The following is a 13,758-nucleotide window of genomic DNA, read 5'->3' on the forward strand; positions in this document are numbered from 1 at the left end:
AATAAAATATTTGGGGGGAAAAGTTCCAAGAAGTCAAGAAGTTCTGGACAATCTTTGCTCCTATGGATAAAACACATAGGAACAGAAGTTGTTCCCTGCATTAGAGCTACTAATGACCTAGTTTCTGTAATAGAAATGGAGAGTTGATATGGTTTCAGATTAATACTTCACTATTAAGTATTCAATATGAAGAATTCAAGTATTCTGACTGAATGATTGGTTGACGAAAAACCACTTTGAATGTTTCTATTTTATGAAATGAAGTGCCTGTTCGTAACACAACTAGATGTAGTAATACACTGGTTATGAAATTGTATTTTTTAAGTATTAACGAAAAAAAGAGCCATAAACATTCCAGGGAAAAATCCCAAGGTAGCTGCACAGAGCAATTTAAATGCAAATTTTTTCCTAACAACTTATAAGGTGACTAGCTTTGAAACCCCTAATTTCCCTCAGTTGATTTTGTAAAAATTTCAGGAGTGATATATGTCTTATGAGGGAAAAAATATTTTTTATTTCTTCTTGTGTTGTTTCTGTAGGAAGCACTGAAACAGAGCTACTCTAAAATGAAAGCATCTCACATTGCTCTTCCTTGTATCTTTTCTTAAACTCTTTGCTATAAGGCAGTTTTTACAGAATGAAATATAATTTCCACAAAAAAAGTAGCAAAGTTTGTCTTTGAAAACCCCAAATATCTTAAAAAGCATTAAATTGCTATTTTTGCCACAGACCAAAAAAAAAAAAAAAAAGACTTACTATAAAAGCAATAGTTTTTTTGATCAATGAAAAAAGCTTCTTAATTTTATAAGGAAACTTTTTCCTTTTTTATCATTAATTGTGACTAAGATGAAAATGTAGAATGTGTTCATGCTCTTAATTTTAGATTATGCAGAAAAGACAGTGTTACCATAAAAACATGTCTTCCCCATACTTCAGTTCTCTCATGAGGAAAATGAAGATTTTTATATTGACGTTATCATTGAATGGCCCTAGCATTCATTATTCCCTGAAACCCTAGAATTCTGTTAGGTGACAGTTTAAACTTTTAGCTTTCCCTTAGAAATTGATTTGAAATTTTTTCTTCTGGTATTGGATAAAGCAAATCCCCTTAGGAAATATATCTTCAGAATATTTTACATGAATTTTTTTTCTACCTAACACAACATTCAAATGCATTTTCCCCATTGTATACCTCCAGAGCAATGTTACAGATGGTGCCTGTGTGTCTAAATCTTCGCTTTTTATGAATGAGCATAAACCTAATCTTAGTTTAAAAGAAGCCTAGAGTTGAGGGAGAAGAATTAATCAGTATTGATTGAATGATTTATAAGGGTCAGCTCTTCCTACCATAAGTAATGTTTATATGCTCAAGGCAAAGAATTGAGGCAATTAGCTAGATAGTTCAAGCAGAAATCCATTTTCATCTGAATTGCCTGTGTGCACATATTTTTACATGATAAATGAAACTACCTTAGTCTTTTTTTTTGTAATGAATATACTTGTTTGTTTGAAAATATTTGCCATGTTGAGGAGTGTCTCTACAGGAAAGGGCTAAAAGGGCCAAGCTCCTGCATACCTCGACATTAGTGCTCCCTCTTGTTCCACAGAAACCTACAGCAGAAAAGAGGTGGGAATACATACAGACACATGTGAGGCCACATAATAGAATGTCTTATACCAAAGGATGTTAAATGTTTAATCAAGCTTTCATATGTTCATTCCAGTTCTTCGTTTGGAGTTGATCGTAAAGTAAAGACAAATGATCAGTTTGGTAGTTTATCATTTTAGAAAAAAAATTCATTCTTAGTCTGTAGGAGGGTTGAAAGCACAAATATTTTTGTTTGTATATTTTTTTAATAATTGTGTACCAGGTAAACTACATTGCACAGATAAAAATTTCAATATTGTATATTCTTCACTTCTAAATTATGTGGCATTTGATAATTGAAAACTGAAGTCAACCGTAGACTAACGTTTCTACTAGTCTGTTAAAGAGGTTATGCGAAGAAACTAATATCCACCAATTCTACAGATGCTCTACATCTTCAATTGCAATAAACCTCTTAACTAGGAATATCACTGCTATGGTCTGATTACCTCAGGGTTCCTCCAAATTTATATAATTTTATTTTTTTTTTCCAATATGTCCAAGTAAATAAAGTCCTATGCAAGTTAATAAGTGTTTTGGTGAATTGGTAGTAGGTTTCAATTGTTGCTGAGATATCTGGGTGCCTGGTAATTCTCACAATCCTTCATATATAGAATTGTGTCGTAAATCATAAATTGTTATTCTGCCAAGAAAATATAGCAAATATGCACCACTGGAACTTGGGTTCAGGAAGGGTATACATGGGATACTTCCCTTTGTGGAAAAGCATAGATTCTGGAATCAAAAGGAAGACTAAGAGACATTCTGGTCTAGGCCCTGAGATGTTACCTTCAGCCTGGGAAAGCATCATCACCCCCATCAGATACAGTAAATAAAGCCAAAGTGATTATGAAACTTGGATATAGTCACATATTTAACTAGTGACAAAAGCGCTGCTGAAATTTAAGCTTCTCTGCTTTCTCATGTAATAAATCCAGATCTTTCCCTGAGGTGCTAATGTTATAAATAATCTTTGCCAGTGCATCTTATGTAACAAGCCATTCTACCAAGCGCTGTATGGACTGAAATCACTGCTTTAAGTAAGGACTAGCTCATTCTTTGACTATACGTGACCAAGAAATCTGTGCCAGGGAACCAAGACAAAGAACTGGGTGTTTGGAAGTGGGGGGAAGGGAGAGTACAGAGAGTTTCTACATAACACCAGAAGTCAGGAAGAAAGGCATTGAGTTAAATGCTTTTATGAGAGTATATTTTAACTCTATATTAATTGGCAATCTAAATTGATGCTTCTCAAAATGTGAATTTGGAGGGAGTAGGCCTAGAAATCATCTTCAGCAAGATTTCCAAGATGATCACTATGAACACTGAAATTTAAGAACTTCTAAATGTACATTAATCCTGGGACCTGAGGAAACATTACTTGTCAATATATTTAAAACAAAATTGAAGAGTCACAATAACAAGAGATACCTAAAGCTTTGGTATTAATGGCACCATTAAAAGAGCGAGAGAGAGAGAGCATAATGATTGTATCTCTCAACAAAAGATGCAGATACAGCTAATATCTGTGCCTGACACATGGTAGGCACTGTTTTAGAATTTTTTATGTATTTGTTTTTGCTAATTGAATCCCCATGACAACTTATTTTTAAAAATGAGAAAACTTGGTTAAGTGACTTGTCGAAGGTTCCACTGCTAATAAAAATGGCCGAAGTATGTTTCTCTGTTGGGCCTTCTAGTATCAAGTCCCATGTTCTTCACACTGAGCGCTGCAGAGAAAGAAGAACTGTTTGGTTATAAAAAGTGATAGAATTGCCAATTTAATAACTGAACAAAGTGTGTAGTCTACCCCTTCACTGGTTAATGAAAGAGTTTGAAAAGACAAATTGCATCATCCTTGTGACTGTGGCCCACCCAACCCAACAATGGTGTGCATGCGTAGATAAATTAGAAGATAGCTATAAGAACATTAAAAATAAATGCACCATTGTTGAATATGACTAGATGTAAAATAGTAAAAAAGAACAGATGTCACATGTCACACAATTTCCTCCTCAAAAAGCCTATATAATTTCACCGAAAAGAAAAAAAAGAGCAGGTGTTGGGTTTGACAACCACAGTTGTATATCAAACTTAAAAATTCAGAACATTTTAACTTAAATTAATATGTAACATACAGTAGGTTTCCCCATTGGAAAGATACATGTTATAAAAATAAATGCTTTATTAGCATTTGCCTAATGATGAATCAGCATCTTTGCCTCAAATGAAAACCTAGAATTATTTGCACAATAAGTTGGTAGACCTAATCCAAAATGTTCTTATGGGACATTGTGTGGTATATGTGATATGTAATTGCTCCAAGAATTAAGTTTTCTCTGAGGGTAGAACATTATCATCTTTTTGGTTTAATAGGCCATTTAAATGTGTTTTATTCACACATTCTCTTAATAGAAAGGAATTATTTTAAACTGCCAATCCATATGTTGAGTGTAAGAGAAATAGGTCTACATATTTCAATAAATATATCAACAACATGAGATTTCCATCATCGGAGCACAGAGGCAACCAGAAAAAAAAACAAACAGTATGGTATTTGAGAAAAATATTCTGGCTAGCTACACTAGTGAATCTATATTTTTCTTCAATGAGTTTAAATTGCTATTTTAAAAAACCTCATTAGAATCTGCTATTCTGAAAGATCTTTAAAAAAAAAAAACTGTTTTAAGCACTTGAATAAGTGCAAATATTTTTCAGTTAAGTGGGTTTGTTTTATGCAATTCAAAATTTCAAGTGACATTAATTTAAAAGAAAAGTTACAATTTTTCTTTTTAAATCTAACCTTTTTTGGTTGTCGCCATATCCATTCAATTTTGTTTTCTCTTTCTGGATATACTTTAGCAATGGGATTAGGCTTTTTTTTTTTTTTTTTTTTACTGTGAGAAAGTAATTTTAAGATCTATTCATTTCGATATGCATTTATCTGTAAATCAGCCAGTCATTTCCATAATACTTTTTCATTATCCTTTGAAGATGTGCACTGAAGTGCCTTTAGCATACCTGGAACTGCTAAGTATCTTGAGACCTTGCTTGTGGGACGATATATTTCTTAAAGACATTTATAATCTCATATTCAGATTGTATCTGAATTTACAAAGCAAAGGATTAAGTTGAGGCACTTTCAGGGAGCTTTCGAGAAGAAGCTGCTTCAAATTTTAATATGTTTCTGGTTCGATTATTTTGTGCTTGAAGTATATAGTTATATCATTTTCTTTAACCAAAATAATAATTTTGATATTTTCAGCCAAAATCCAATCAATGAAGCCAAAGAAATGCATGTCTACTCTAATTTCTTAAACAGGAATCTGTTAAAAATTAACTCAGGAACAATGATTCAGTGCCTATGTCTAGAAAAAGCTTTAATAATTGTAGACAGAGCCTAGCAGTATTCTGTCTAATTCCTTTGATGTCTTAAGTCACTAAGCACCGAGGTAGCTTTTCTCAGTGAGACAGATTTTATTTTCCAGGGGCTAATTAATATGCACCACCTTAGTCCACAAAGGACCACACAGGTACCTTTACTATGCCATATGTCATGTGCTATATTCCAGCAAGCTCAAGAGATTAATATCCAATCATTATTATGAATTATTATGTTGCATTGAAGATAATGTTAGTCTTTTGTTCTAATTAAAGTATAAACTTGGCATCTGAATAGAAGCTTAACTAGAGAAGCGGAGTCAGAGTCTCTATTTTAATGAACCACATATATTTTTCAATCAAAATGTCTAATTATTTAATTATCTAGACCGCTCAGTAAGTATAACTCTCCAACTTCTTCAAAGAATCTCTATTCAATATGTTATAATGCAGATAGACACTACTTAGGGTGTGTTTTATCTTTTGACATTCTTAGCCATTATTGAATCATGCTTTCAGTACATGCAGTAGTGTTATATTAATATTAATAATTGTTATTTGTTTACTTCTATATCAGTCTGCTGCAAATGGACTACCTTACTCTGAAGGTCATAAAAAATGCCATTACTCTATAAAGACAATTTTATCATATCTGTTTAACAAGAAACAAAAAAATATATATTTTATTACACCAATTGCAAATTACCTACAGGAAACCAAGTTTCCAGATGGCTAAATGTAGCTCACATGATTATATTCCAAAGATATATAAATAATTTCATTTAGAAGCTGAGATAGGACTCTAATAGATGATTTAGTGTTTACATTTCACAAAGAAAGGTTTAATGGCAAATATACCCCACATATTCTAACTTGCTACTTGGAGAATAAGAATAGAATTGTAGTCCAAAAAAAAAAAGTTCTCTACAACATTTTGAAGGGCTGATTTGCTTTTATAAACATCTAGAAAAATCAACACATAATTTTAATAATAGTTTCATATGTGTGTTTGGGATGTTAATGTATACCATTCATTTTTAAAATCATATTTACAATGTAGCAATATTTAGTTATATAAAATTATATACTAAATAAAATTTCTCAGTTTTATAGCAGTAAAAAAAATAGCCACAAAATAAATAATGTTGACGATTAGGAAAATATTTATTGATTAACTTGGGTTAAAATTTTGTGGGCAATCCTCCAATTAAATTTGCTTTGATTAAAACCAAATATTTCTCAAGGAGTATCCCAGTGACTAAATTATACTGAACTGTTATACTATTGAATATTGTTCAAAAATATTTTGATTATGATTCAGAAATCTTTTTATTGTAAAGTAATTTTCATGGTCTTTGTCTTTGTTGTGACTGATTTTTGATAACGTTGATTTAGAGGTATGTGTCTTTAGTTTTTAAATTACTACATAGAGTTGAATGTCTAATTTCTATAATGTGTGAAGGCCCATCAGGAAATTAGTGTGTTCTATATTTAGCCCAAGTGTGATCTCAATTTATTTTATAACTTTTTATGTATTACTCAAATGACTCAATAAGTAGCATATTTAGGAAAGTATGTTGTGATTGGGAGTGACAATATTTGGACGGGGTTATCACATACATTAAGAAAATGAGTGAATATTTTATATTTCACTTGCTTAAATATTTGCACATAAAAACATAGTGCTATGAAATGAAGGCATGTTTTAAGAAATATGTTCTAATTCATAAATGCAATAAGTATGTACAGTGAAATGGTAATGTTTAAAACACCCATTTAAAAATATTAAATACAAGTGAAAATCATTGCTATACTGTGTTGTGTTCTAAGATATATAGTATTTTAAATATGCAAAATGAATGTTATTACAATGTATTATTAATGAATTATCTTTATGTAATGTGTATTACACAGAAACAGGAATAAGCCTTGTTTAGAAACAGTATATAAGGTTTTATCATCTTTTTCTTTACCTTCCCTTCTTTTCTCAAACATGCAATTCTCATATCGGGCCATTTGGATTTGCGATTTGTTTCAAGTTCTAAATCAAATAACATTATCTTTATCAACCCCAGTGCTAAGGAGTTTTGTTTCTCAAATTTGCTCTACAAAATGCTGTCATTTATTTATCACACAAAAGGGATCTTTATTTGCATAGCATAGCAGATTTTACTCATTCATTCAGCAAACATTTATTAGGAGTGTATTCTAGGCCAGGTGCTATAGCAAATACTAGAAATACAAACTTGATTTTTACAGTTTTACCTTCTCAGGCTTCACAGGTGAATAGAATATAACACCCTCATTAAGGTCAAAGAAGATTGTTTTTTCTCCAAAAGCCTTGCTATCAGATAACTAACAGTTATGGGGGACTTAGCATTGCATACACACACGTAGGTATAAAAATTGAGAAAAAACAGTCTGCAGAATAATATATATTATTCTACTCATGAAGTAAAATTAAAACAAAATTATATATTATTCATGGATAGGTATACTATTACAAGGCCTTCTCTGACATCCTAAATGCTCACAGACATAATCTCAACACAGTTATATTTCTTGCTCAATTTGCTCCTTTTGATTTCTTCCTTATCTCAGTAAATACACCAGGTTCTCTAACCAAAAATAAGAATCCACTTCGATCCTTTTATTTCTCTCACTCTCTACTTCCAATTTATTAGCAAGGTGTGTTGGCTCACTGCAGAATATAGCCCAAATCTTCACTATTATCGTCCTACTCAGTGCCAACATCATCTAGTCTCTGCACTGCACTCGATGTTATAAGTATTTCAAACAGAGGGGATTTTAAAACAGGGAAATGGTTACACAAGTATTGAAAGGGCTGATATAAGAAAAAAAACGAAGGTACTGTTTCTCAAAGATCAGTAATTGCAGAAAAATGCTACTGACTTAAGAGCTGGAGAAGCAGAAAGGAGGAAATCAGGAGCCAGCATTTTACTGACACTCAGAAACTTTGTTGAGGCTACTGGTGGAACTTCTGCTTATAGGGCTTAAAGAACCACTACAGGATTGGTCAGAAGTCTGGGAACCTGCACTTTCTGTTTCCCCTAAAAGAAGCAGGAACAGCAATAACAACAGGAACAAAAGCATTCTACAATTTTCTTACCCTTATAAACTGAAAACAACCCAGATATCATCCATGAACTATTGAAATGTTACAAAACCTTGTGTTATATCCATACCAGGGATTACTACCCAGGAATAAAAAGGTAAAAATTGATATATACATTAACAAGAATGAATCTCAAGAACATTATGCTAAGAGAAATAGGCCATATTCAGAAGAATTGAGAGACAATTCTTCATGGCATTTCTATACTTTTCTATGATAGCTTTTGTTGAAGACTCTCTTTTCAAGCATGTTTGCTATTCAAAGTCTTTAGAAGTCTTCATCCAGGTCAGAGGACAGATTTGTTTCCTAACCTGCATAAAAAAGATATTCTCTCTTCTTTAGGGCAAATTTTGTGTAGCTTTGCTAGCAGCCTATTTAAAAAATTGGAAGTATCCTAAGCTCAGGGTTCTTCCACTGCTAACAGTTCCACTGGTGTACAGCACCCTCCTGGACTCTCCTTCACACCACCCCCATGGGACTTAGGGGGAACCAGTGAATGGATGAAAAAATGAAGCTTATACAGCCTGTTTTGTGTGTAATAAACTTTCAAAATATCAGGATGCGTGGCAAGTCAATCCAGCAACTTCCACCACTGTGCTGCTGTTTAGAAATTGCTTGACAATTATATCATGTAATATTGAATTTACATGGATTTCTAGAAAAGGGTTCTATAGACTGAACTGGGACAGAGTATACTTAGGGCTAGAGGTAGGGAGAAGGGATTAATTGCAAAATGGCAAGGGGGCAACTTTTGAGGTAATGAATGTTTTCTGTATCTTGATTGTGTTGATAGTTGCACAATTGTGTAAATTTGTCAAACCTTCCTCAAATGTATATTTTAAATTGGTGAATTTATATTAACATTTAATTCATTAAAGCTGATTAAGCAAGAGTTTATAAGACAAAACAGAAAAACAGAGGGAGGAAACGAACAAAAATAAAGGATGGATAATTTGGTAAAGTAAAAGCACAGTCACTTTAAGGTCCCATTGATTTCCCAGAGAAAAGAATGAACAGTTGGTCACGGCAGACATGTAAAATTTTAAAGCACTAAAGTTTGGTAATCTTAAGAGTTCCAGAAAGTAAAACAAGAAAAAACAAATTTTTTAAATTAAATTACAACAGGTCCTCTACAAAGGAATGAGTAATAAACTAGCTCATTGGCTTTCATCAATGACACTTTACGAGCTTTAAGAAAAAAAATATTTTATCCTATAATTCTATGAGAAACTCATTCTTTTTTTTACACTTGAAACTTACTTAATTTTATTAATCGATGTCACCTCGATAATTTTTAATAATAAAAAAAGAATAAATGTCTGTTGTTTTCAGCGACCTAATTCGAGGTAGAGAAATTAATTCTTAATATGTTTTATTAAGGTCCTCCAGAGACACAGAAACAGTAGATTATATATAAACATATATATTTATTTATATAATATATAAACAATTAATTATATATATTATATACGATACATGTTATTTATTATAAAGTATCGGCTTATGTGATTATGGAAGCTGAGAAGTCCCATGATCTGCCATCTGCCAAGCAGAGACCTAGGAAAGTTTGTAGTTTAAATAGGCTTGAGAACAGGAGAGCTGATGGTGCAGAGTCTAGTTCAAGTCTAAAAACCTGAGAACCAGGACCACTGAGGATAGGAGAAGATTGATATTCCAACCCGCAGTCAGGCAGACAGTGAATTTAACCTTCCTCTGCCTTTTTGTTCTTTTTGGATCCTTTAGGAACTGGATGGTGTCTGCTCACATTGCAGAGGGCCATATACTTTACTCAGCTCACCAATTCAAATGCTATTCTCTTCCAGAAAACACCCTCACAGACGCACCAGAAATAACGTTTCACCAGATATGGCATCCCAATGGTACAGTTAAAGTGACATAAAATTAACTATCACATAAGTCGTATGGTGCTCTGTATATTTTGTTTAATCTTGAACTCTCCAGCATCTTCCTGGCAGAGTGCTTACACATACTGTTTCCACTGCTAGGATGCTCATACTTTCTCTATTCTCTAGTTAGCTCCTTCTGCTCTTTCAACAGATTGCCAGAAAGATAGTCACCTTTTAGTGAAATTGCGCTAGGAAATATCAAATACCCCTGTTATTTTTTCTCTCATTAAAATTATTTCAGTTGTAATATTACTTTATTTTTTGATTGAGTATCCCACTAGAACGTAGAGTTCATCAATGTCTTATTTATTCACCATTTTATCCCAAATGCCTCATGTATCTGGCACCATAAACATCCAGTATATATTTCATCACTAAATGATGAAAAGAAAAATAAATATAAGAAGCCACCTAGATAAGTCTGAGTGTTCTTACTCTCTCTGCCTGGAGAAGGTTAGAGAATGTAACAACTCTATGTGCTTGAACACTCCAACAAGCCCAGGGGCAGTTCTGTCTCACGTGATCAGTAAAGTGTCAGGTCAGCTGAGCATTGTAGTAGTGCTCCTCTTCAGAGAAGAATTGCTGAGAGGCAAAGGGTAAGAGAGAGGAGTATCTATACTGTTTTTCAAATCATCAGCAATATCACCTCCATTCTTAGAGGTAGATACATCTGTATCTTTTCCTTGGAAATCACTCCATTTTCTACTCTAAGAAACGTGGAAAACACTTGTCCAGGAATCAATTGTTCCTAATCTATTTGTTTCTATAAAATTCATCTGCTTCTAACTTGTTTTTATCTTTTAATTAGGTCTTAAAATGGTAAAGGAAAAAACCTTATGTTTAGTCTGTGATTTTTCATCTCAGTATCCTTACACGGAACGTGGTACATTTTTAATTAATTTTGATTGAATAATTGCATTTATCAAGTAAGTGAACAGTTTGGTTACATGAAGTCAAGTGCCAGTGACTGTCAGTTGAAACAAACCTGACAATGAGTTTTGTAGCATTATTTTACCTATTCCCTACAGTAAATTTTAAAAGTATATTTTAGTCAGAGGACAGAAAGATCTTCAAGGCCTTCTTTTAATTTGCTGTTCTGAGGCATAATTAACAAAGTTAAATTGCTCATATTTAAAACATATAATTTTTAAATTTTGACATGTGAAACCACTGAAATTTGAGATTGTGAGCATATCTATCAATCACATACGTTTTCTCATGGCCCTTACATTTTTTTTTTCTGTTGAAGATCCATGAATTTTAAATTTCAACAGTTATTTTCAAGTTGATTTGCAAAGAAATACCAATTTCTACTGAAATCGACAGTGAATAAAAACACATATTTCCCGCATACCTAACAAAGAATGAAAATTATGGAAGAGGAAGGATTTTATGAAAACATTAAATGGAAAAAAATTATATGGTTAAAAGAATAATATTATAAATAAGGAATTCTAAAGCAAGATCACCTGTGAACAATACTAGGGTAACACAATTTGAAACAACTTTAGAACTTGAGGCAAATAGGAAGTAAATAGATTTGAAGATATAAACTCTTTCAATTTTTGCTGAAGGAAAGTAATTATTTGCAGAAAAGACACCTACATTAATATGCATAATCTTGCTTCAATTTCTCTAATATGAGATTATTTTGATAATTCAAGATAAAACAGTCAGGAGTTATTGTGTTTATAATCAAAGTAAGCATAAAACATATCAGTACTATTTGCTTAATGGTTACATCTAAATTTACAATGCACATAACCCATCAGCACATTTGAGAAGTATAATCCTAACTCCCCTAGATAATCTAAGGGCTCTCCTGGCAAGAGATCCTCGATAAAATTTTATTTGAAGCCTTGGTCTCTTTAGGATGCCCTGGTGTGTGACAAGCAGTAGCTAGAAATTGTTCTATGACTTTTTTCAAGTTATGTGTACCTAAACCTTCTTATGAGAATATAATACTGCTTTAAAACAAAAACACAAGTATTTATCTAGAATAGCAAATCTAAAATAAACACCTAGGCACTTCTTATCAAATTATCTTATTTAATTCTCTGCAGAACAATAATTTCTCCCTAATATTGTTCTTTGTGATGCGTGCGTGTGTAAATAGCCTCACCTCCCTCATCAATAAGATCCATGAGAATCTATTTGACCTGCTCTGTATCTAGGATCTAGAGCTTGACTTGGCACTCAATAAATAGTTAGTGAATAAATAAATAGTTCTCTAGAAAAGTGCTGAAAATAAAAATTTAAAAATCTGTTTTAACAAATATTTAGTTAATGTATGATGAGAATTGTGTGTCCAACAACAAAAAAATACAGTGGTCTTTTGAAAACATATTTTTTGCTTTGGTCATATAGATTATAATTTATATGAAAATAGGAAGGGATAGGTACTAACTTGGAAAACAAATTAAGTCCAAAAGACTGAAATTAAAAAAGTAAAATAGGTAAAAAATTTAACTGCATAAGTATAAGATATAGAACACCTAGCTTAGCATCAGTATATCTACAATAAATAAATAAAAATGAAGAAGACCTATTGGTCTTAGTTGATTTAACTTGTCTGAGAGCAAATATGATGTTGCTATCAAAATGTACTAATTTAACTGTATTCATAGAAGTATAATGCAGGGCAAGAGAGGTGATGGCCCATCTATTTTTCATGACAGAGCAAATAGACTGTTTTATTCAGCGCTATGCACTAATTTAAAAGAACACTGATAAACCAGACTTTATCTAGAAAAACATGACCAGTACATTGAAAACTGAAACATTAATTTCCAGCTAAATGTGGAGAGCTAAAGATATGCTGCAGCTTTTATGATTCATCTAGTATCCTCCCCCCACTGCCCCCCCCCCAAAAAAAAATGAAAGAAAAGAGATGAATAGCAAAACAAGGAAAAGAAAAAAAATAGCTTAAGGTGAGAAAGTTTCCCTGAATGGACCAGAAACCATGAAAAGTTCCAGAAATTCCAAGAGTGCATCGAGAACAGCAATATCAAAAAAGCTGAGCATTACAGCCACATTAAGGGTAAACAGAGCTGGAGGAGAGCCAGTAGCAACTAAGAGGGTGAAAATTGGACCAACAGCATTACCATCTAGTCGGGTCATCCGTGCATCCCCATTGGGATATTTGTCTCCATGTTTAAGAAATGGGTGATGAAACTTGGGTCAGAGCATTCTGTAAATGCATTCTAGAGGACTGCCCTTACCCAGGAAATATGGAGAGCACCCATGCCCAGAAGACTAAGGTGGTCTGCACCTGAACACAGAGGCATTTGCCATTCTCACAAACTCATCCTCTTGTCCACCCACTACCACCCTAATCTGTATAAATTAGAGACAACAGGGTCTGAAAGAGAATTTCGGTTATCAAAAGTAAGCAGACTAGAGTGTTATATTAAATGTGTTTTAAAAACTGAGAGATATATGAGGGTATCGTAGTCACAAAATTCAATTAAAATATGTGCTCCTAGTAGGAACATGGCAACAGTTTAGATTTCAATATTCCTCAATTCTTCTAAAAAAAGGTGGGGGGAGAGAGAAAGAATAATAGAAAGCACATGCCAATTGTATGTTTATTTAAATTTGAGGAAAACTTACAAGTCCAAATTGCAAGTAAGTGAACAAAGCCAGAGACTGGCAAAAAGCCCATATAGGAAGCTGAAATGACACTG

This window comes from Pteropus alecto, unplaced genomic scaffold (genome assembly GCF_000325575.1).
Source record: "Pteropus alecto unplaced genomic scaffold, ASM32557v1 scaffold33, whole genome shotgun sequence".
Classification (NCBI taxonomy): domain Eukaryota; kingdom Metazoa; phylum Chordata; class Mammalia; order Chiroptera; family Pteropodidae; genus Pteropus; species Pteropus alecto.